At 38.0% G+C, this 24,029-nt stretch overlaps 1 protein-coding gene and 1 long non-coding RNA gene across 18 annotated transcripts in view; one reads left to right on the top strand and one right to left on the bottom strand.

Moving 5' to 3' along the window:
* Nucleotides 1-23,973, bottom strand: part of LOC128095423 (uncharacterized) — a 39,765-nt gene extending 15,792 nt beyond the window's left edge. The window contains exon 1 of the long non-coding RNA XR_008213240.1: nucleotides 23,876-23,973. This is a non-coding gene — a long non-coding RNA (uncharacterized LOC128095423). The remainder of the gene's footprint in view (nucleotides 1-23,875) is intronic.
* Dlg2 (discs large MAGUK scaffold protein 2) overlaps nucleotides 1-24,029 on the top strand; it is a 1,877,153-nt gene that overhangs the window by 681,475 nt on the left and 1,171,649 nt on the right. The window lies entirely within an intron of this gene.

The following is a 24,029-nucleotide window of genomic DNA, read 5'->3' as shown; positions in this document are numbered from 1 at the left end:
TTAAATTGGTGGTGTGTATTGCTAATTATTTATTTAGTGGAATCAAACATTTTTTATATAACTGATCTCCTTACTTCCACTTTCCTTTTTTTCCTCTTTCTATTCAGTTAGGACGTTATCCCATGGGATGGCAGCATAAACATCTAGAATGGGTCGTCTATTCTCAGTTAATTTTCAGTGGAAACACCTTACAGAAACACCAGAGGTACATCTTTTGGTGATTGTAAATCGAGCTAATTTGTTAAGAATAGCTATTATAAAGATTCACATCACTTTTAAATCATAATCTTCTATCCCTTGTCCTCAAAAGCTCATAGCTATCTCCTGATGCAAAATGTACCCACTTCATCTGTAAGTGTCTGGATTCCTAACAGAACTAATATTGTTCAAAAGCTAGTTTCTCTCCAGAGGCTCAAGGCAAGCTCCTAACTGCAAGATCCTGTAAAATCAAAATCAACTCACTTACTCCCAATTTATAAGAGCATAAAGGAAACATTCTCACTCCAAAAGGGAGGGATGGGTGAACTGTTAGATCAGACCAGGGTAAGACCCAAATCAGTAGGACAAATGCCAAACTCTTCAGCTGTGTGTCCAGCGCCCCAGGCTTGTGAGGGCAGCAGCTGAGCTTCATTGAGCTCAGGGAGCCCTGCCCATCCATTTCAGCCACTCTCAGTGCTTGCAACTTCTCCCTTGGGCTGGCTTCACTCAGTGTCTCCAGCTTTCCTCAGTCTATACCCCATGGCCCTCATATCTCCAACATGCTGCTGTGTCTGCTGAAAGTTTTGCCTCACCTCCACGATTTCACATAATGGCCTCTCTTAGCCTTGTTGCAGAGAATTTGACCTTTCTAAACAATTATCTTGCTTCAGTGTCTCTAGAACCTTGATGTAACCTTCTGCAACCCTGCAATGCTTGAATTTTGCATGCCTGCAATGCCATATGGATAACACTCCTAAATTCTGCTGCCAGTTAAATGCACAGTTGGGAACTTTTCTGTCACTGCTGGAGAGGCATTTGTGCACCTAAGTGGCTAAACCTGGAAAACTATTATTTAGTTTGTTTGAAAGCAAAAAACTCTCAGGGATTTCTCCTAAGTCTCTCTCTTTTTAAATGAATCTTCATTTTCATAAATTGAAGACTTTGATGGGGGATCTTGTCTTCCAGACACCTCTCCCATTGTCAGTTGCAAAGTATAAAGGTTTTTCTAGAAGTGCTAATATCTTTAACAATTATAGCTGCTTTCTTCACAGTTGTGCATGTAACTTTAAACTAGTTCTCAGGCCATTCCTCACCAAACTGCAGTTTTTAAATATTTCCTTCTGACTACAGATTTGATGAAGAGCAGTAAGCAATAACCATGTCACAGCCTAGATATTATGTTGTTTTCACATTTTCTTTCCCTAAAAACATACTCTTAAATTTTATTTTTAAGATTTTAATCTAAAAGCCGTGTGGTGGTGCCGCACACCTTTAATCCCAGCACTCGGGAGGCAGAGACAGGTAGATCTCTGTGAGTTAGAGGCCAGCCTGGGCTACAGAATGAGTTTCAGGAAAGGTTCCAAAGCTACACAGAGAAACTCTGTCTCAAAAAACCAAAAAAAAAATCATAATAAGATTTTAATTTAATTATAACACGTCTCCCTTCTCTTTTCTCCTTCTAAACCCTTACATATACTCCTCTCTACTCTTCAAATTCTTAGCCTCTTTTTCAAATCATTAATGCATGCATATATGTACTTGTATATAAATATATAATTCCTAATTATAACCTGTTGTGTCAATATGCATATATGCACTTATATATAAATACATAATTTCTAAATACAACCTGTTGTATCCATATGCTGTTGTCTGGATGTATGTTTTCAGTGCTTACTCTTTAAGACCGGACAACCAATTGGCATGCTCTCCCCTGGAGAGGGCCACCTCTCCTGCTTCCAGTTTTCCTTAGTTGCTTGTAATTCTTTGACAGGTTTGAGGCCTTGTGGGCTTTTCCTCCTGCAGTTTGGCATGTTTATTGGCTCCTCTTTGTTCAGCCTCACTCAGATTTTTCTGGACTTGAGCAGAATACAGCAAGATTATTTGCCAGAATATAACATAAATGGCTTCTAATTCAATACTCGACTAGTGTAAGCTCCCTTCTGAATCCTTATGGGTCCAGCCTCCACTGTCTGCATTTCTCTTAGCACCCTAGTCTTTCTGAATTCCCACTCAATAGTTTATCAAGCTTTGTTTAAGCACTCCAGAGATCCTCTAGTCATAGTACTGTCAACAGTACTCTCACCAACCAATTCCGAAGGTCTAAAAACCATATGGTCAGGTTTATAATAGCAACAACCCTAATTTTGGCTCCAGTTTTATATTTTTGGTTATTTTTCTCTTTGCTGTAACAACAAATATCTGACAAAAGCAATGTAAAGATGGAAGTCTGTTTTGGCTCATCTTGCTGAGGAAGGCATGGCAGCTGGAACATAGTGTAGCTGGTCGCATTGTGTCCATAACCACAAGGAGACAGAATTAAAAGCTGGTATCCAGTTGCTCTTCTTTTTTCCCTTTTAATTTAGTCCAGAACTTCAGTAACTGGACTGTTTACCACCTACATTCAGAGTGTACCCTCTCCTCTCAGTTAAACTCAGATGTGTGTTCAGGTGTTATAAATCCAGTCAAATTGAAAATGAAGATTGACTTTCACAAATTCCTTACAGGATGCTATTAAGATGTCAAGTTTCCTTTGCCTGCCTTTCTTCTTGTACAAAACAACATTGCCACAGTGCATTAGAAAATCTTTTTGAAAGATTTTCTATACATAATCATTTGTTTAATATGCAAAATAATGTTTTAAGTAAATTGACCAATCTTCACTTTATCTCCTTCCAACTTTCCCCCCCTGTACCATTTAGCAAAGCCCACCCAAAAAGTGACCTATAGTAGTAGTTCTCCATTGCCTCTCTTTTCATTAGTTCCCATCCCTGACTCTTCAGGTACAATAGGCCTCTTCCTGCTTCTAGCTCCAAAGGAGCAGTTAAAGTCTGCCATGGGTTCCAACCTGCAGAAAATACTGGTCAATTCTTAGTCCTCTTTCTTTCCCCCTCCCAGAAATATAATACAAAGTGGGAGTTATTTTTTCTTAGAGTGTGCTCTTTGTTGAGTTCTAGTTAAATTAAATCTGATATAGCTCAGTTGTTATTGTCCACTTTTCTTATATCTTCTTTGTTGACCACCTTCTTTTTCCAGTCTCTAGTAGAAGTGGAGTTGTACAAGGTTCAGAACCTATCCTCAGGACCGAGGAGATGGCTCAGTGGTTGAGAACAGTTGCTGCTCTATGTCGAGATTCAATCACCTACTTTGTGTGGTTCACCAATACCTGTAATTCCTGCTCCAAGGGATAATATCCTCTCCTGGCCTCCATAGATATCCACACACATACATGCATGTCCACAGAAACACACACACACACACACACACACACACACACACACACACACACACATACATACACATACACACACACTAAAAAATTTATTTTTTTTTACAAAATAGAGACTTTTCTCTCCTCTAGCAATATTTATTTACATCAAGTCAATTACTCAAGTCACATACATATTCTTATAAATCCTCCAAATCTATTTTTAGTTTTTGCTTGCCTCTTTCCTGGCCTCCTATGTGGACATTTAACTCTCTGTTCAACATCTCTGTGTACATGTTTTATAGTTTCTTCAAACTTATGCAGAAACAAACTTAATTTCTATCATTACCAGCCTTTCCTAGGCCCCAAACAGGATTAATCCTATGGGCTTTATGCCAGCGTTGGCTACTTCCCTTCATCGCTCATATCCTTGGGCATGCTGCTAGTTCAGATCATACTAACTTCTCATTCAGTTATTTGCTCATCTACCTGCATCAACTCTTTACTTTATCCAGTCCCATCTCCATCTGTCAGCCAGAAAGATATATTCTAAAAGGGAAATTACATCAATAGCTTTCCCGACTCCCAAGATCTCTTACCTCTCATGTCCTGATCAAACCAAACTAGTGTTATTGTTTGTTACCAAGCCAAGTTCATTTCTGCCAAAGAGACTTTGTGCTGTTGACTTACTTGCTCATAATTTCTCATGGGAAAAGATGAGAGCTATTGACTTTTTCAGGTCTTTGCTCAAAAACCCTTCCCAAGAAAGGCTTTCCTGGAGCGCCTTATATAAATAAGCCACAAGTGTCCTTCAATACTCTCTACTGGACAGTTTTCATTGAAAAGAAATGCAGTCTTATTGCTGATACTTTAGGTGTGTAGTTATAGTTTATAGTTTTCCTGATTCTCAAGTTAGCACAGATGTTCTTGTATAAAGCAACACTTCGTCTAAATTTAGTGCTCTCTCCCTAGTACTTAAAGCTATGTGTCACAAAGAAGTATATATTATTGAGTGAATGAAGGAAGGTAAAGAGGTTAGATGGTGATGGATGAAGATCTCAGCAAATGAGAAACTGAACTCATACAACACTAAAACTCTGCACTTTTCTTCTCTTAACAACTACCTTTGTGTGGTGTGTGTGTGTGTGTGTGTGTGTGTGTGTGTGTGTGTGTGTGTGTGTTGTTTCCTGGTGTCTACCATGGTCCAGTTGCTGGTGGATCACTCATGATATTGGGTACTATTATTTTGGAGGAGAAAGTGACACAAAATACTCTGAAACTGAAGTAGAAGAGAGTTACTGCAGTCTGCATTCACACAGCCTGTCACTCAAAGAAAAATCAATTGATCTAATTTGATTCTTAACAAAACCAGGATTTTATCCTTTTGTTTTTTAAATTTCTTTTCCCTGCATCCTAATCTTTCCTAAGCAAGTGTTCTCTAACACAATGCTGTTATACATAGTCACATTGTGGTCAATTATAATTCTTTATGGATGATGAAATGTATATTTATTTTGTTTACTTTAAAAACTAATTAGAGTCTATTCAAGAATATCAATAAAATAAATTTGCTTTTTACCCTCTTTGTTATTTCTTGAGACACAGTGTTCTCCATGGTCACTGTCTTGCTGTGCTTCAGCACATGATCTGGTGGTGCACCTGAATTTGAAGTTTTGGGTGAAGTTTATGCCCCCCTACACACAAGAGAGAGAGAGAGACAGAGAGAGACAGAGAGAGACAGAGACAGAGACAGAGAGACAGAGACACAGAGAGAGACACAGAGAGACAGAGACAGAGAGAGACACAGAGACAACAGGCATAGAGCCCGAGAGACAGTGTGTATTTCCATAATACTTCTGATGTGTGCAGAGATCCCTCCAGGACATCACTGCATGGGCAGAGAGTTTTCTTTCTCTTCAAGAGTAGGGCTTTGTAGCATGAATCTTAAATGGTCTTATTAATAAAAACAAACCTGGAGCCAGGTATTAGGGTGACTGCTGGAAGATCAGAGAAGCAGAACAAACCACAGCCACCTCACCTTGCCAATTCCTCAGCTGATCCTGTTTCCTCAGACTGGAAACCTCTCAGTCCTCATCCAGAACGAATCTCAGCTGAGCTGTGCTGCTCAAAGCCTAAAAGCTTAACCAGCCAAATGCTTCTAGTTTCTGGTCTTCAAGCCTTATATATCTTTCTGCTTTCTGCCATTACTCCCTGGGATTAAAGGCTCACTTCTTGGGATTAAAGGCATGTGTCACCATGCCTGTCTGTTTCCAATGTGGCCTTGAACTCACAGAGATCCAGATGGATTTCTGCCTCTGGAATGCTAGGATTAAAGGTGTGGGTGCCACCATTTTCTAGCCTCTGTATCTAGTGACTGTTCTGTTCTTTGACCCCAGATAAGTTTATTAGGGTGCACAATATTTTGGGGAACACAATACCACCACAGGGCTTCTGTTCTAAATCTGTCCCCTTCACTCCTTGATTATCATAATTTTTTTTTTTTTTTTGGTTTTTCGAGACAGGGTTTCTCTGTGTAGCTTTGCGCCTTTCCTGGATCTCGCGCTGTAGACCAGGCTGGCCTTGAACTCACAGAGATCCGCCTGCCTCTGCCTCCCGAGTGCTGGGATTAAAGGCGTGCGCCACCACCGCCCGGCATAAATTTTTATAATCACAACAAACACTATCACTTTCTTGTTACTTGGAATCTTAGCAAAGTCACAGAAGCTTTGTGAATTTCAGTTTATCTGTGCTAAAAATGAAGACGACATGTTTGTTGTTTCAATTTCATGTCAAAGTACAAATGCTGAATAGCTTAGCAGTACTGATGGTGGTGACTAATTAGTGTTCATCCCTCCTCTTCAGAATCTTAGGCATTCATATTTTCTTGTCATTTTAGAATCCACATGTCCTTTCATCTGTAATGCAGTTGTGATGGGAAATGAATTTGCCAATCAATTCCTCTAAAGTATAAATAACTCAGCTGTCTAATTATATATATTGTCCTCTAATTATCTACTCCATACCTGCTTTATTACTGGCATTCATTCTACCATCAAGAGAACAAGGATATTCTTGATTTAATTGGATACTACAATGTCTGGGTTGAGTATTGTAGGCTTTATCTTTCTCACTTATCTAATCCAGAAGCTACTAGGCAGTGTTAATTAGGTACTAAAGCAAATTGGATTGTGGAAAGGGTCTTCTTAACAACATTTTACAGGAAGTGAGGCAGCAAAGCCACAGGTGTTACATATTCTAGTGTCTGCTGCAGGTGCAATTTAAAATCCTTGACAAACTATGGCTTGCTGTTCAATTTTATGTCTTTCTAAAGTCAAAGTATTTCATACTCTCACAAAGCACTATGATTGGTGTGACTGTAATGGCAAATGATGATGAGAACAGTCAGTTTCAGAGATTTATAGTCCTTGAAGAGTTAATTCCGCTATAAACATAAGAATATGGTTGGTATATGATATTTTAGTAATTTTATAAACAAAACTCTTTATGGATATGTAACTTACATATATCAGTTTTCTCAATAAAGAATTAGGCAAATTCTTGAAAAACAAGTTTTATTTCTTAACAGAAAGACTAAATCCAGTGGCTTAAAGACTTTTACTCCAGCTGGGTGGTGGTGGTGCATGCCTTTAATCCCAGCACTCGGGAGGCAAGCGGCAAGAGGCAGGTGGATCTTTATGAGTTCGAGGCCAGCCTGGTCTACAGAGCGAGATCCAGGAAAGACACAAAGCTACACAGAAAAACCCTGTCTCGAAAAACAACAACAACAACAACAACAAAAGAGTTTGACTCCAAATCTTAATATTGTGATGGGACACAGAATTGAACAGTTGATGTCACGTCATACCTCACTGTCCCTCTTTTGGCTGTTCATAATGAAATATATTTGCTTGAATACATACTTTTTCAGTAGTTCATTCAGAAAATATTTGTCTGAATACACATTGTATGCAAGCACTGTTCCTGGGGTAGTTTTTTTTACAAAGCAGTAATAAAGACACCCCACAATTACTGCCACTGTGAACGTTCTGGTCGGCACTGACTGAGTATTGCCAGTACCACAACATGCCTGATGGAGTTCTAGACACGTAGTGGGAATAAACAGCAGGAAGAAGGAGAAAAATTGAGATTAATTTACTGCTTGGGAGGAACCCACTCTGAAGCCTTAATTTCCTTAATTCAGTATAGGAATTATACAAATATGAATAGCCCAGGTCTGTTATAAGGGTTCTAGAGGTTGATTATAGTCAGGTCTTGTCCTTGATTCATTGAGAAGTACAGAAGTTATGTTTTCACATTAATTATGTAAAAGATATTTATAAGATGGGAAAGACTTTACAGATGCATGGGACAGTGTTCACAAAATCCTAGAATCTTGAAGGGACAAGGTTTATTTGAAGAGCAATAAAAATTCTAGTTGGCAAGCACATAGCAAATACGCAAGGGAGTAGTGGGCTGTAAGGCTCAGAAGATCATTTCAAGTACTCCTCTGCCACCTCTTTTTTAAGCTAATAGAAAATCTGTCATAACATTTTCTTTATTTCTCCAGAGGAAGGTGATCTTTGACCTTTCAAAGTCTGCTTGGCAGACAAGTGTTTTAGAAATGAGGGCACTGACCTTAAAGAGGGCCCAGTAAGCAAGTCTACAGAGCTAACTTGTAGTCTGTTAGCTTTTGCTGCTTCACTGTATACAAGAGTAAAAATGACCCCCCCCCCACACACACACACTCTTGGGGACTAGGAACCAGTACTTAGTCATGCATCAGATTACTTTTAGAAGGATGCACTCAAACAAGATAAAAAATTGGCAAATGAGTATATGACATGCTCATGTTTATAGTCTCTGATAGCACATGGTAACAGCTCAATGAAAATTTACCCAGTAAGTAAACCTGCAAATGTGTGCTCATCTCCCTGTGAAAAGGCATATAAAATTTTACAATGCTAATCATTATTTCACTGTTCTCAGTATTTCATTGTAGTTATTGGTATATCCACTGTATTCAATATCCACACATGTAACAAGCTGAGAGAATGGTACAACTCTTGATTAGATTCCTTCATGTCTGTTATTTAGAAGGACACAGTGAAGACTAGCTGGCTTGTGTGGAGCCCTAGAAGAAAATGCTGGGCAATCTAATCTGTGCACCTCTCCCAAACATCTTGTCTCTGAAAATGAGCAAGTTTCCTCATACACAACCTTCTATGCTGGCATCCCGATGAGCTCTCCCTGCAGCTGTGCAGTCTGAGAGCAGATGTTGCCCTGTCAGGTGTCTTTGATTCTACTTCAGAAACCACAGGAAGCTGGTTGTAGAGAAATCATCAGCACTGTCGGAACAATTGGAATGGGAGCCTACATTGTGCGCTCAGAGAGGAGACATGACACTCAGCCTCATTTTAAGGGGGCAGGTGACAAGAGTCTACAGTGGAGTGATGGAAACTGACTGCTGTCTCCTCCCGAACTCCTTCTGCTCTGCCTTGTATCTGGCAATTACTGCAATGTTTATGTCATCATTCACTTAGATATAAACTTTTTGATGACAAGAGGCATATTCTAACCATTTTGAATGCCATCACCCAAATTAGTGTATAAAACTATGTGTCATATAATAGTTTCAGGTTACAGTGATTTGAACTAAATTCACACATAGGGACTTGAGGGACAGAGAAGGGAAAGAGGCAGCCAGGGAGATCTGAAATGGTATTTTCTGAGTACCTTGGTGCAAGGAAGTGTTTTTATATTAAGCTACTTCACTTTATTTTTATAACAATTCTATGTGTTTGGTAATAGTATTTCCATTTTGTCGTAAAAAGGGTTGAAATGTCTAAATAAATTGCCTGTAAGCATATTTCTAGTGAACTGAGATAGAATTCAAATTCATGTTCACCTGACTGTGGAGGCTGTGTTTTTTCTCATGCCTCATAATTACCACTTTCTTTGAAGCAACAGCTAAGATTTACTTCTATCACAGCAAATGCACTTTTACTATAACCTCAGTCTGCATATGTGAACAGGTTGTGTGAATATGTCTGAAAAATAATGTAATTTAAACACAATGGCAATGTTTCCAGTAAATTGCTTTTGTTGTTGTTGTTTTTTGTTTGTTTGTTTGTTTTTTCTGGTAAAAAGGGAAATTACATTCATTACCATAACTTTCTGGAACACTTTATCAAATAATTCATGTGCTTGCAAGTTTATTAATTGAAAGTTCAATTTAAACATTTATTCTTATACAACCAGACCCAAGTGTCATAGAAAACTGAGAGTGGCCTAGTCAAATGAAGGACTGGCCCAACCCGTCTATAGTAAACCAAAGACTTTCCTGTGACAATTACAGTCTGTGGACTGACCATGCACTTTGCTTGGACTTTATAATGTGCAAAGATGGATTTCCACAGAGTTACCAGGATAACTTATAACTAATCTTTCAAAGACCATATGGATGCCACCAATACTTTTTCCCCATTTGCTATTCTTGCAAATGAACTCTAGTACTTCCACAGCTATCTTGCAACCTGCATAAGTATATAACATTCTCATATAGAGGGAGGCCAGGCCAATGATTGACAATGAACCTGAACACTTTGCATTGTCAGTCTTGATATTTGTGGCCAACTGACATTATTGTTAAAGGAACTTTGAGTTGGGAGTTCTCTAAGTTACAGCTGCTGGAAAATTGGCATGCCTAGACTAGGAAACAAGTAGGCTAGGTCACATCACCAATTCCTATACATCACAGTATGATACAGAACTCTTTGGAATCTACCTTATCTCATTAGATCTTTTTCTATTCATCTTACTTTCTAGTTGTAGAAGCAGAACTGAGTGTCAGAGCCCAGAAACTTCTGGCTTACAGTTCAACTAAGTACATTGACAGTTGGATTTCTTATCCTCAAATGAAAATTTCATGCTTTTCAATCTGATCTGGTCTGGGCTAAAAGAAGATCAAGAGCAGAGTTAAGATCACCTCTAAGTCCTAATATAAAGTAATAGGTTATCCTAATTTCTGGCTTCATACAATAGCAAAGACTTCCCTTTACTGAGCAACTTTCTGGAATCCAGTAAATAACTAGAGCAGCTAGTGACATCCTTGACTTTTCTTTCTTCCTTTATGTTTCTTTTCTCTTTTATTCTCTGTCTTTACAGAATCCCATTTATCCCCAATGCTTCCCCAAGCATATCTCTCCTGACTACAACTCTCCACCCATTTTTATGATTTTCTGCTCTCTGTCTCATCCAACCATCTAAGCTCCATTAAAGCAAAGGCAGCATCTCATTTCTGCACACCTCATTTGTTCAGTAGGCAGTGACCAGTCTGTTCACACTTATAGACCTCACCATGCTTAAGCATTCCATGTGGAAAACTGGAAGAGAGAGCCCTTTTATTATGTTTTGCAGGGTTTTGTGTGTATGCATTTTGTTTTCTTTAAATTCAGGATCTAGAGAGCAGAAACTTCTGCAGGTAGTCTTCTGATTTTTCCCTTTCAGACACTGAATTGTCTTTATTTCACATTTGGCTTTGAGTTGTACCTGGTTATGAAAGAGTGCTTTTTCAGAAACTTTATGTTGTTCTTGTCTTAGTTGGAAAGAACATGGCAACATTAGCTCAAGTGGGCACTTGACTTTGCTTCTTCAAATCTCATTTGGTTTAAAATTTTGGCTTTAAAATGTTTGGCTTTTTTTTTTTTAAATAGAAAACTGCTACTGCTACTCTTTTTTTCTTGGACACAGTACTATAAATTCTGTAATTAGTTCAGCCAGAAGTGAAAAGTTCTTCCTGAAAAACTGTATTCACATGGGAGGAGTTTGCAGAAAGCTTTTTTTTTTTTCAGTTAAATTTACAGAATTTCTTTCATATTGAAATTTGCCACAGCATGGCACATGAGAAAGAACATTTAAAAAGGTGTCACAAGACCTATATTTTCCAATCCCAGCTGCACCTCAAATGCATTGTGCTAGAGTTAAAAGGGTTGCCCAATCTTAGCTATTTCTATAGGTAGAAATTACATATTGTCTGATTCAGGAAATGTGATTCAATTTGTTTTCAAAATATAACAGTTCATTGAAGATCCTTTCATCTTCGTTTATTGTTGTTTTTGTTATTATTTGTAGTTTTTTTTTTTTTTTTTTTTTTTTTTTTTGGTTTTTCGAGACAGGGTTTCTCTGTGTAGCTTTGCGCCTTTCCTGGAACTCACTTGGTAGCCCAGGCTGGCCTCGAACTCACAGAGATCCGCCTGGCTCTGCCTCCCGAGTGCTGGAATTAAAGGCGTGCTCCACCACCGCCCGGCTTATTTGTAGTTTTCTATATACTGACAAAAATAAAACATCTATACTCTTACACCTCAATAAAATCCACCCATCTAACTTCTTATGCAATAACTTCACATCAACAACCTGTGATTCAACTGTATGAAATGTCTTCTTTTGATGAGCACATGAAGCTATTCTCTAGATGAAGTTAATTCTGACTTATCCAGATACCAAGTTCCTTCTTTTTCCTAAAACCTCAATCTAATATCATGTCACTAAACATCCTGCTTGTCCTACTCAGGCTAATTAATGACAATCTCTTTGGTTCCCCATGCTAATTATACACTAACTACCTCCTCTCTTCTTACAATATCAATGCCTTACTTAAAATTAATCGTCATGAAAGGGATAGGTAGGACAAACCAGAATATAAGAAAACAGAATATAAGTAAATAGAAACAACGAATTTTCGATCATTCTTCCTAAATAGTGGGCAGATCAAGCAATTTCTTCAAGATGCCTCAGAGGTACCAATCAATATAGAACTTCCTGATCTCTAAGAGTGGTGACAAAGAGATGATATGAATTTATTGTCCCAAAAGCTTTTGATAAGATAAATTACTAAATACAAAATATAGTAAAAATCTTTCTGTGATGATTGATCTTAACTGTCAACTTAACACATTCTGGAATCACTTATGAAGACCACATTAATGAAGGACTGTCTAGATCAGGTTGGCCTGTGGTGGGCATGTCTGTGTGTGTGGGGAATCCTTTTGATTATGTTAATTGAGGTGGGAAGCAATGCCTATTGTGAACAATGCTGCTCCCTGGGGTTGTGTCTTGGTCTTAAAAGAGAAGTTGCTGAACACAAGTCAGCACGCATTCAGTGATTCTCAGCTCTTACCTGTGGATATGACCAGCTGCCTCAAGTTCCTGCCTTAACTTCCCTGCAATGATGGACTACAACTTGGAACTGTGAGCCCAATAAATCCTTTCTTCCCTAAGTTGCTGTGTGTCAGGGTATTTTATCACAGCAACAGAAAATGAAGGTAGGACAATAGCTTTTTATTTTAAATGAAATCCGGCTTGCCTTAGAGATTGCTAATTATCAATAACATGGATCACACCCATTACAGCCTTAGCTGCTATAGTTATTTGAGTATTGACCCCTGATAGCCCAATCTCACTTGACATTGATGTCTATGCTTTAAACAACTTACTTTAAGAAGTATTTGTTTTATTTTTGAGATTATAATATAGTTACATCATTTCTCCTTCCCCTTCTCTCCCTCCAAACCCTCCAATATACCTTCCCTTGCTTTTTCAAATTTGTAGTTTCTTTTGTCATTAGTTGTTGTTACATGCATATATTCTGTATAATGTGACTCATATATATGTTTTCAGAGCTGACCATTTGGTGTCAGATAACCAATTGTTGTGTTCTTCTCTGGGGAAGACTATTTCTCCTATTCTCACATTCCTTAGTTGCCTGTAGTTCTTTGTGTAGGATCTATCAGCTTTGTTTTCTCCAAAAATATGATTTTATTTGCTGGAGAATATGATATTGAGAACAGAAACCATTTATATGAGGACTTAAATGTGTCTTTCTTGTGCATTCTACATTAGACTACATTTTCCTTACCAGCAGTAAAAATCCCTCCTAATGAAAAAAAAGTTACTAAAAGCTATGTATATTCTATTTTACTCACTCATTTGTTTATTTAAATGATTGATTACACAAATAACTCTTGAGCATCAATTGAACATAAGTTGGGAAAAAGACTCATACAAACTGGTAGCAAAAATAAATGAAATTCACTGAGATACAGCATATGGAAGCATGAAGAATGAGGGGTTTAGAAAAATGAAGATGGATTTGTACCTTAGATTTACCCCTGATCAAGCATATGGTCCTGAAACAGTCTCAAATCTTTCTAATTGTCTGCTACTCTATTGGGAAATTGGCTTAATGAGGGTAGGGTCTCATTTTTGTCTATCTTGTTTAATATTAATCCATAATATATGTTATAGAGCCTAAGCACACAACTTTGTTCTATATATTATATAGGAACATGCATAAAATCCAAAGTACCTTGTTGGTGGGATGCTGTTTGAATGGAAGAGCAGCAAAATCTTCAAAGGGATGTTTTTAAAATTAATTCTTAAAGATTCAATAGAACTTTGTGCACAATTGATATATCATGGTAATGTCAATCATAATAATTATAATTAGAATATAATAACAACTGTGAGCATACTTAGTATGTGTATTTTAGGGCACTTTGTATATTAAATAATTTAGCTTCTTTTTTAAAAAGATTTATTTATTTATTCATTCATTCATTTATATGGGTACTTTGTCAGCATATACATCTGCACACCAAAAGAGGGCATCAGGCAGTTATGAGTTGCCATGTGGGTGCTGGGAATTGAACTCAGGACCTTTGGAACAGCAGAGTGCTCGTAACCACTGAGCCATCTCACCAGCCCTAATTTAGCTTCTTAAAGATTTTATAGTAAACATCTTTCTAACTCTTATTTTACACATGAAGAAGCTAAGGTAAAAAATACATTTGTCCCCAGTCAATGGGTTACATGGATACAGATATGCTCTTTACTCCTAGCTTCCAGTGTCTTTCTTCTTTAGTAGATGCCATTAGAAACAATGGCAGTCATAATCTTCCACTTCCTTGAGTTTGAGGTAGATATAGAATAGACCCTGGCATTGTAAGGCTGAAAACATAATCAGTGTCACAGAGAAAATATACTCTAAAGCTTAGCTAGGGCTTGAACCACAGCAAAACTGTTGTTTCTATAAAAGATTCCAGGAGACTGTATTCAGCCTTTAGAATAATGTGATTATTGGGTAAAATAAAGCATTATTTAAGTGTAACATTATCTGTAAAAGTGAGGTATTTTTGTATACTACGTTAGTTTTGTACTGCTCTATGTGAAATGACTACCTTTTGTTTTTATTTTTCTGTGAGTTGTGGGAAAAATTCTATGTCCCTTATCCAAGTAATCCATTCTTCAGTGATTCATACTGCTTCATCAGTATGCATTTTCAGCTTTAAAACTTTGCTCTTACCTTGGGGCTGGGGAAATGGCTCAGTGAGTATCATGTTTGCTACATAATAATGAGAAGATGAATTTGGATTCCCAGCACCCATATACCAAGAGCATAGACTCATGTGTGCTTGTGAGGGGATGGAGACGGGGGATCTCTGGGGCTTGCAGGTCAGCCAGTCTAAAATATTGGTGAGTCAAAATTCAGTGGAAAAAAAAAGAATAGTGGTAGTGGAAAACACTCAACATTGACCTCTGGCCTCCATACACATGCACACACACACACACACAAGTGTACATGTACACTAACATGTAAACAAACACAGGATATAAAATTAGGCTGAATCCTTTTCTAATCATACAAAATATTTTTAAAACTCAGATAAACATGATACAAATGAACAAATAATTGCTTAAGTGATCTTGGCAAACTCATAGAATAAGGTTTTTTACTCATCCTGAAAAACAAAATGAAAGGAAAGAAATATTAGAGAATTACCTTAATGAAAAGATCTGTTATTGGCACTTGATAATTTCTCTAGTATATTATTTTAATCCCTTGGTTTCAAATCCAAAACACCCTAAGACTTTTAATGAATATTATTGAGGTGCAGTTTACATATAATGAAAGATGTCATTTAATTTATAATTCAACTTAAGTGGTTACACTTGCCCCTTTTAATCTCTCTCTTGGTTTGTCTTTGGCCTAGGCAATAGTAAGATTCTTCCTATCATTATGTATTAACTTTTATTTTCTAGATTTTTGTATCAGTGAGTGGACTTATGCAATGGGTTCACTTTTAACTAGAATAATGATGTAAAGTTTTTCTAATTCAGGTTATGTAATTTATATATTTACCTTCTGACATACGTGTAGTAATTTTAGTTTGGGATGTTATGAAAAAGAGCTATTATGGACATTAATGTACATGTCTGATTGGAGATGTTTCCCTCTCTTATGAGTACCTAGAAATAGATGGCTGAGTATATGGTGCATTCACACTTAACTCTAAGAAATGCCAAACTGTTTTCTCAAAGTGGCTTTGAGAAATCACTTGATGGTCCCATCAGCATTATTTGAGAGTTGAGTGTCACCCATCCTACTCAACATTTGGAGCTACCAAACTCTAATTTTAGCCATTCTATGGTTGTCCAGAGCAACCTCATTGTGGCTCAATTTTAGTTTCCTTCCCTATTAATCTGATATTTTGACATTTTTATGTCTTGACATTCTAATAACTAAAATATTCAACTTCTTATAGGAGATGTATCTGTGTTGAGGATCTGAGATGCAAGAGGCCTGAGCAAACATTTGAAGGTGATGCTATGTCTCCAGTGTTGTTTGTGCTTATGGTTTCCTGGATGTGTTCATGTATTGAAATATCAAGCTTTGCATCTTATATGTTTATAGTTTATTGTAGGCTTTACTTCAATATATCTTCTTTAAAATATATTCCTTAGTAGGTGCTCTAGACTTTTAGAATAAAATAATACTAAATATAAATGCATAGTCTGACATCTACATTCCTTTTAGCCTCGACTCACTTAAGATTTCTTCTTCTTTCCTGTATCCCCATGATTGTGTTGTGATCACAGTCCATTCTATATTCCCAATTTGCTGATGATCAAATATTTGTATATGTACTCTGTCTTTTCTACTTGAGTTACCTTACCAAGTCATTTCCACTCTTTCTTTGGGTCTCTACTTCGTTCTTATCATTTGAGAGCCAGGCAGCTTTCCTCAAGGGTCTCTTACCAGTCTGCCTTTTCCACTGATCTGTCACCTACACAAGACCAGGACTGTACTGATAACTAACATCCTCACCACTGTGCTCCAACTTTACTACAGTAAATAGCACATAGTACTGACTCAAAAATATTTGTTAAAGGGCTGGGTAGTCAACCATGTGTTTGCTATGTGAGAATGAGGGCCTAAGTTCAGATCCCCATAGCCATGTAAAACTCTGGTCATACCAATGGTACCCTTCATCCTAGCAATGGAGAAAGGGATAATCCAGAGGCTTGTCTTGTTAGCCTTGGTGAATTGACAACCTCCAGGTTCTTCAACAACCCTTTATCAAAAACTGAGACATAGAGAGGTAGAAGACACCTGATGTTCACCTCTGGCCTATGCATGTGCATGCCTAGGTACACATAACTGTACATGCACATATGGTACATGCACACACAGGATATTTTTAAATGAATAAATGAGTGAATAGTAGTAATTGCATACCCAAAGCAGGAGATGATGTGTTGACATTATGAACCAACTAAGCAAAGGCTTTTCTACAGTCAGATGCTGACAAGTTTAGCAAACATAATTGGATCTTCTAACACATTATACTTGACATTGACTATCATTATAAAAGAATAATTTTGCATTCTTATAGTAAGCCACACACTAACACAAAAGACAGTTTTGTTTTTTTCTTTCCACAATGATCTTACTTTAAGTAAACTGGGAATGGGAACCTGGCAAAGTTACACTTAAAATTTAGAGCCATCTCGGACTTTAACTACAATGTGTACAGCATATTAAAAGAGATAATTGTGTCATATCTTAAGTTTGTGGTATGTGATTGTGAGAGAGATCTGATGTCTTTACAGCTTCAAGGGAGCAATTGTTTCATTGAATAATCATTTCATTTCATTTGGGATGATTAGCTCAGAGCCCCTGTTTACAATATGATAGAGTGGCATTCTTTGTGCTAAGTAAGTCACCTCCTTTAGTTCATACAGCTAGCCAAGCATCTATTGTTAGAATGAAAGGCAGCTGATAAGGAGAGTCTATTTGCAGAAGAAGAGCACTTGGAGACAATATGAAACCATTTAAAATGAGCCATGTTTTTGTTGCAGCCTTCCCATGAATTACTGTTGTCTAAGTTGAACTCTTGATTTAGTTTTTTTTTTTCTTCTGACAATGAAAAATTTGTCTTTGTTTCACAGATGGGCAAGTACACTATAAAAATAGAATTGTTGCTTCACAGGAATTTTGCTGTATTTGGTAGATGTTCATTTGAAATTGTTGGGGATTTTTTTGGCTAATTTTGGTGTGTACTGGATGAGTGAATAAGAGAATGAGTGAGTGAGCAAATGCATATTATTAAACACTAATGCATATGAGGTGAGATCTTTTTAATAGGTACTTTTACATGTGATCTTTTTTGTAATCTGCATAGGAATCGTATTACTTATACGCTGGAATGCAATGAACTCCTCCCCTCTTTCAGTGAAGGAGAAAATTACCAAAGAGACTAAGTGACCAAATTCGAATTACTCAGCAAGTGTCAAAACCAAGAATTGGAAACCAAGACACAGATACTACTTTTTCAATATCAAAATTAGAACAAAACAATTGACGACCAACAAGACCTAAGAATTCTTTATGTTTAAGTTGAATTCTGCTGCTAAAGATATTCTTACAGGTGCCTCAGAGGATAATGTTTTGAAGTTGCTCTTTTAATAGCAAAAATGCAAAAGTGATGACCATGGTGACTGTGGAACTCAACATACTGAGCTGACACATTGGAGACGAGGACAATAACGTTTTCAGAAAACTTGCTCCTAAAATGTCAAAATTGATTATGATCAGTGCATGATCCTTTCTTCAGTAATAGGCTTGTACCTTACAAGTAGGAGACTGGGGATAGGGTGATAGTTTGTCAACTTGACACAACATAGAATCACCTGGGGAAAGTCTCAACGAGTGATTGTATAGATTAAATTTGTTTGTGGGCATGTCTGAGGGGGGTGGTGTTTTGATTGCTTCAACTAAAGTGGGAATACTAAAAGTAGGTGGCAACTTTCCCTGGTATGGGGCCCTGTATTGTTTAAGAGCAGAGAAAGCTAGTAGAGCATTGGGCATGCGTGTGTTTTGTTTCCTCTCTGCTCTGGGATATGATGTGACTAGCCTAGAGTTCCTGCCTTGACCTCCCCACAGTGATAGACTCTAATCTAGAATTATAATTTAAAGAAACCCCTTCTTCCCAGAATTGTTTTTGTCAGGCGTTTTATCATAGCAACAGTAATGAAACTACAACAGGATGGATGAGGAGATAAAAATCTACACCAGTTTTCCTGGAGCCCAGTTGGAAGTTACAGAATGGCTGCCTTGTTCCTAAATGAACTAGTTATTATTCAGTTATTTAACTCAAGCACCATCCTACAGCAAGACAATTTGAGGAAAGGTTGAGCAAATGCTTTACATGAAACTCAAGTAAAAGATAGCCACTCATTAAATGTGACTGGTCCAGAGGGATCTATACTGGGGGCCAGAGAAGTAGCAATAGACTCCAAAGTCAGAGAGAACACTGAGAGCTCAGATGGGTGAAAGCAGTATGGGGGATATCAGAGTTAGTTTGTGTGAGACCTGACAAGATCCTGACTGAGATGGTGTGTTCATTGGCAAGAGAGACATGGAAGTGCATAGAAAGGGCATAAAAAGGGCCATTGGAGACTTGGAATTATTTGGTAAGTGTAGGAGGTTTATTTCTTTCTGTTAACTTGTTGAAAGAAATACAAGAAAATGAAAATCACCAGAATTTATGTTCTGTGTAGCATAAACCAGGTAAGGGTGAAAGATATTTGCTAATACATCTTCTCATTTAAACCTTCTAGAGACCCTGTAATATCATTACCATGTTGCAGAACAGAAAATGGCCATTTGGGAAATTTAACTATATTGATCAAGTATTTTTATGGTCCTTAAATGCAATTATTAACACTTAAGCATACATACTTTTCTATTGTTCTGATTTCTAACCAAATTTATTTAATTAATGAGTAATCTCTTTGGTAACAGTGAGGTGCATTACGTATTTCAGGAAAGTACATGGTAAAAGATACTTTATTTATATTACTTGCTTTATTAGTTAAATGAAAACATTACTACAATAAGTGGACTTCTATGTGTAGTGTAGAAGAGAAGTCAAAGACTCAAACCACGCAGTTACTGGCAAATTCTAGTGTGTTTGGCCCCTGAACTTGCTTTTTGAATCTCTTACATTTTCCTGGCAAGATCAGGCATGCTCAGTGTGGTATTGCCACAAACTGTGTAATATGTTCTTCATTGGAATTTCATGGAAGAAGCCTTTGAAACAATAATCTGTATTATAGAAAATGAATGAGAATTTGCACAATCTTAGCTGGTGAATGTCAAGCAGAATCGATCCTCAAGTCACAATACTTGGCTTCAAATCCTATTCCTATTATCTGACTAAGCTGTAGGGCTTTTGTTATTTCCGCCAGTCTGTTCTCTTCCATCCCTCTAAGAGGATGGTCTTTCTCCACTCACCAGGGTGAGATTAGCTATAATATTATTTGACTGATAATTGTGTACGTAGGAAGATATTATTGTTGTTGTTGTCTGAAGTGAAGTTTTAAAAATGACTCCATATCTAGGGTTTTCCCTTTTTGCATGAGAAGAACATCATTCCCCTAATAGGGGCTGCTCTTCTTTCTATGGAGCATCATGGACCACAGTAAGAGGTAAGCTGTTTAGGACATTCAGCATGAAAAATGAATATGTGTGATTGAAAGTCGTTAAAATATTTTGATTAGTTGCTTCATTTAGTTGATTAGTATACCAATTTTGGTTTGCAAAGCTATTCTTTCTATGATACAGATTTCCCCTTTGGCAAGATTGAGTGATTTTTTTTTTTTTTTTTTGGTTTTTCGAGACAGGGTTTCTCTGTGTAGCTTTGCGCCTTTCCTGGAACTCACTTGGTAGTCCAGGCTGGCCTTGAACTCACAGAGATCCGCCTGGCTCTGCCTCCCGAGTGCTGGGATTAAAGGCGTGCGCCACCACCGCCCGGCAAGATTGAGTGATTGTAATGATATAATGGGCTAATGAGCATGCAGTATTTAGGGCAGTGCTCTATTGATAAAAGTTTGTCTAAAGAAAGAATTCCACATCTGTAGCATTTGCCAGAGTGTGGGGTAAAAATGTTCTTTTTGATTGATCCCAAACTACTGGGAATGGTGTCACTGAATGGGGACTTAGGAGGTCACATGGTCAACCGTACTGAGTAGGATGTGGCTCCAGCACACTGTTGAATTCATAACAGAGCACAGAACAAGAAATACATTAGTCCCTGTAAAATAGAAAACACTATAGAAATGTGCATTTGCTGAAAACAAGTGATTGCAAAGAAATAGATTCTTAAAGTTCCTTTATTTTGGGGGCCTGAAGAGATGGTTCAGAGACTTTGAACACTGATTGCTCCTCTAGAGGACTGGGGTTCAATTCTCAGCACTCATAAAGCCACTTACAGCTCTTTTTCATGCCCATTTCCAGGGATCCAACATCCTCTTCTATACTCCCTGGTGATACAATTGATACACAGGAATGCATACCAGAAAACACTCTTGCATATAAAATAAAATAGCTATGAAAATGGTTATCAAAGACAGAAAAAAAAAGTAACTAAACACTGACTTCTCATTAGGAAGAATAACAATAATAAAAGATTAGATGTATTTGTGCTCTCACTTATTGATAATATTATTTTTGTAAATAGGAATCAATATTGAGGGAAATGTTAGGTAGCATGTTTACTAAAATGTATTTGTAATCTACTTTCTATGAAAGTGGTAGTTATCAGAAAGAGCTGTAAATGTTACTAATCATTGAAATGTCCAAGTAAGGGTAGTTATTTTGATATTGTAATGAACAGATCACATCCTGCCATTCCTTAAAAATATTTCCTCCTAAAAATATTGCATAACACCCCCATGCAGTATATTTTCAAATTGGTAGTTTTCAGACCAATAATGCAGTGTGTTCATACTTAAGGGGACAGTACCTCCATTTTGTAACCATAGTGTTACTGACTGTAACGGTGCAGTTCATTGTCGTGGACACAGACCCCCACATTCTCTCAACCCTTCAATTTACTCTGTAGCTATTATTGAGAGAAAGGAACTAAGAAAAGGCATTCATCAAATGTCTCTAGAAATATCACATATAAACAGAAATGCATATGTATTTATTGAGAGAAGTGTGTGAATAGATGAATTTTTCTTGATGAGAGCATAAAAGATGGAAGCAGTTCATGAAATACATATTTTGCTTTGTATTTTGTCATTTGGCCTTATCAATCTGAGCTAGCACAAACTATGAAATGGGAAATAACTTGAGTGTAACAGCCTTTAATGCTGCCCTAGAATAGGAGGTCAGGCTTAACTTGGCAAATTCATCAGGGAAAGACTGTTAGATATTATTGGATCATCACAATATAGAGCATACAATACTTTTGGGGTGTTTGAAATCCAAATTATAGGCTAATGAATAAGGAGATTATATTGTACAACATTTTTAGAATCTATTTTCCCTTGGAAAATGCAGCCACAGTTACAGACACTCTGTAGGTGGAAGAATTCACACACTCACATAGTTTATGGTAATAAAGGGGGAAATGCTAAAGTGTATATCTCATCTGTTAACACAGCCTTAAGACTACAGAAAACGTCTCATACCAGTGTTTTCTTAAAATATGCCTTAGTATATTTAAGAGTGATGCACACACACACACTTTTCAGTAGTCCCACTCCCCATATGTATGAACACCAAAGCCTATGTCATGGCTGCCCTCTTCAGTTAGAACCAGGTTTAACTCCTGGTAAATCCCCTGTGGATTTTTGTTCATACTGGATTCCATACTGACTTTGCAAATGTTCTTCATGTCTTTGGCAGAACTCAGAGTCCCCTTACTGGGCTTGGGGAATGATTACAAATATGTCTTTCTTGACATCTTCCTTGCCTAAGGAATGAGAATGTAATGTTGGGTGGGAAAAATTAGGTTTTTTTTGTTACTATTCAAAGAATTTTATGGAGTGTAGTGTACAATAACTTCTGAGAGGAACATGAGTTGTTTTAAATAGGGGGTGGCCAATGATGGCTTATGAGATATTGCATTTAGCCTAATAACTTCTGGGTTTTGTTTGTTCTTTTGTTCTTGCTGTAACACTGTAAATCTGGAGAAGTTCCTGGGGTCATCGGAAGCTGATTTTTTAACTACCTCTCATCAGTTTTATTGGAACCTACCTTTGTATGGCAGGAGAAAGAGAGACTGATCTTAAGACCCAACATAAGGTCTACAAGAGGAGAGCAGAGCTGCTGCTGCCCTGTGCTGAGTCTGAGGCTTAGCCCAGGAGTAGATGGCCAGCTGTTCACCTTGTTCCCTCTCTCTCTCTCTATTGTCATGATACATATCAATAGACAAACAAGGCACTCAGGCCTTCCATGACTTAGGGACCACATACACAGCCCGGGTCCTTCTTACTCCAAACCTGCCATCTTCTTGCTCTTTCCATCCGCCATCTGTGAGGAATGGTGCCAGGCACCCAGGTGGCACTCAGACAGTTCTACATTTACCCACTTCCTGCCCCTTACACTTTTTTTTATCACTTTCTAAAAATCCTCACTAAGCTCTCTTGCAGCTGTGTAAGCTGCTTGCTATCTTAAAGTCTTTTTGCAGTTTTCACAGACTCAGTTATGAAAACAAAACCAAACCAGCCCAAACAATAACGCATCTATTGGTCTTCTCATTCATACTTCTAGAACAGCACAGACACTTCAGTGGCTTCTGGGAGCCTCTAAGAGACCGAGATGGGGGGAGGGCAGAATGTCCTTCTCTTTTAAATTTGAGAAAAACGTCACCATCCGATAAAGGCTTGGTTCTGAGGTCCCTTTTACAACCCAGGGAGCGAGTGGACTCGCTGACCCAGAAGGCATTAACTAGCAAAATCATTTGTAACCTAATGCTACACTAGATCTCTTTGCAGGCCACTGTCCCCTCCCCCGCCTCCTATTAGCTCTTCTATGGGGGTGGGGAGGACAGTCCCTTCACTGCTGGGCGCTGTCCTCTTCCCAGCAACTCAGCCTTTGATTTGAGGTTGTCCAGCCTGAAGCTGCAGTAGTAATGGGGGCCTGTGTGGTCTCAGGGTCACGTCCCTTGGGGATGGCCCTCTCACCGAAGTCAGGGAGTTCTTGGTGGCTCCCGGCGAGCCACCAGGCTAGCGAGCCGCGTGTGCCGCTCCCTCCCTCTCCCCGCCCCTCCCTCCCACCTCTCTGGGCCAGCGCTCCCCACGGTGACTCTGGATTGCAGCAGCCAGCCACTGGCTTCTTACCAAATTGGGAACTGCATTATGGCTTTTTTTCTTTCTTTCTTCTTTTTTAAAATTTCCTTCAGAGGGAATAATCTCAGCCCCCTTCAGCTTGCTTGACAATCTAGTGTGACTGGGGCGAGTAGGCGGGCACATCCTTTTACATGCTAATATTGCC

The sequence above is a fragment of the Peromyscus californicus genome, unplaced genomic scaffold, assembly GCF_007827085.1.
Source record: "Peromyscus californicus insignis strain IS unplaced genomic scaffold, ASM782708v3 Scaffold_4__1_contigs__length_199733344, whole genome shotgun sequence".
Lineage (NCBI taxonomy): Eukaryota > Metazoa > Chordata > Mammalia > Rodentia > Cricetidae > Peromyscus > Peromyscus californicus.
This window is presented reverse-complemented; position numbering and strand designations above follow the sequence as displayed.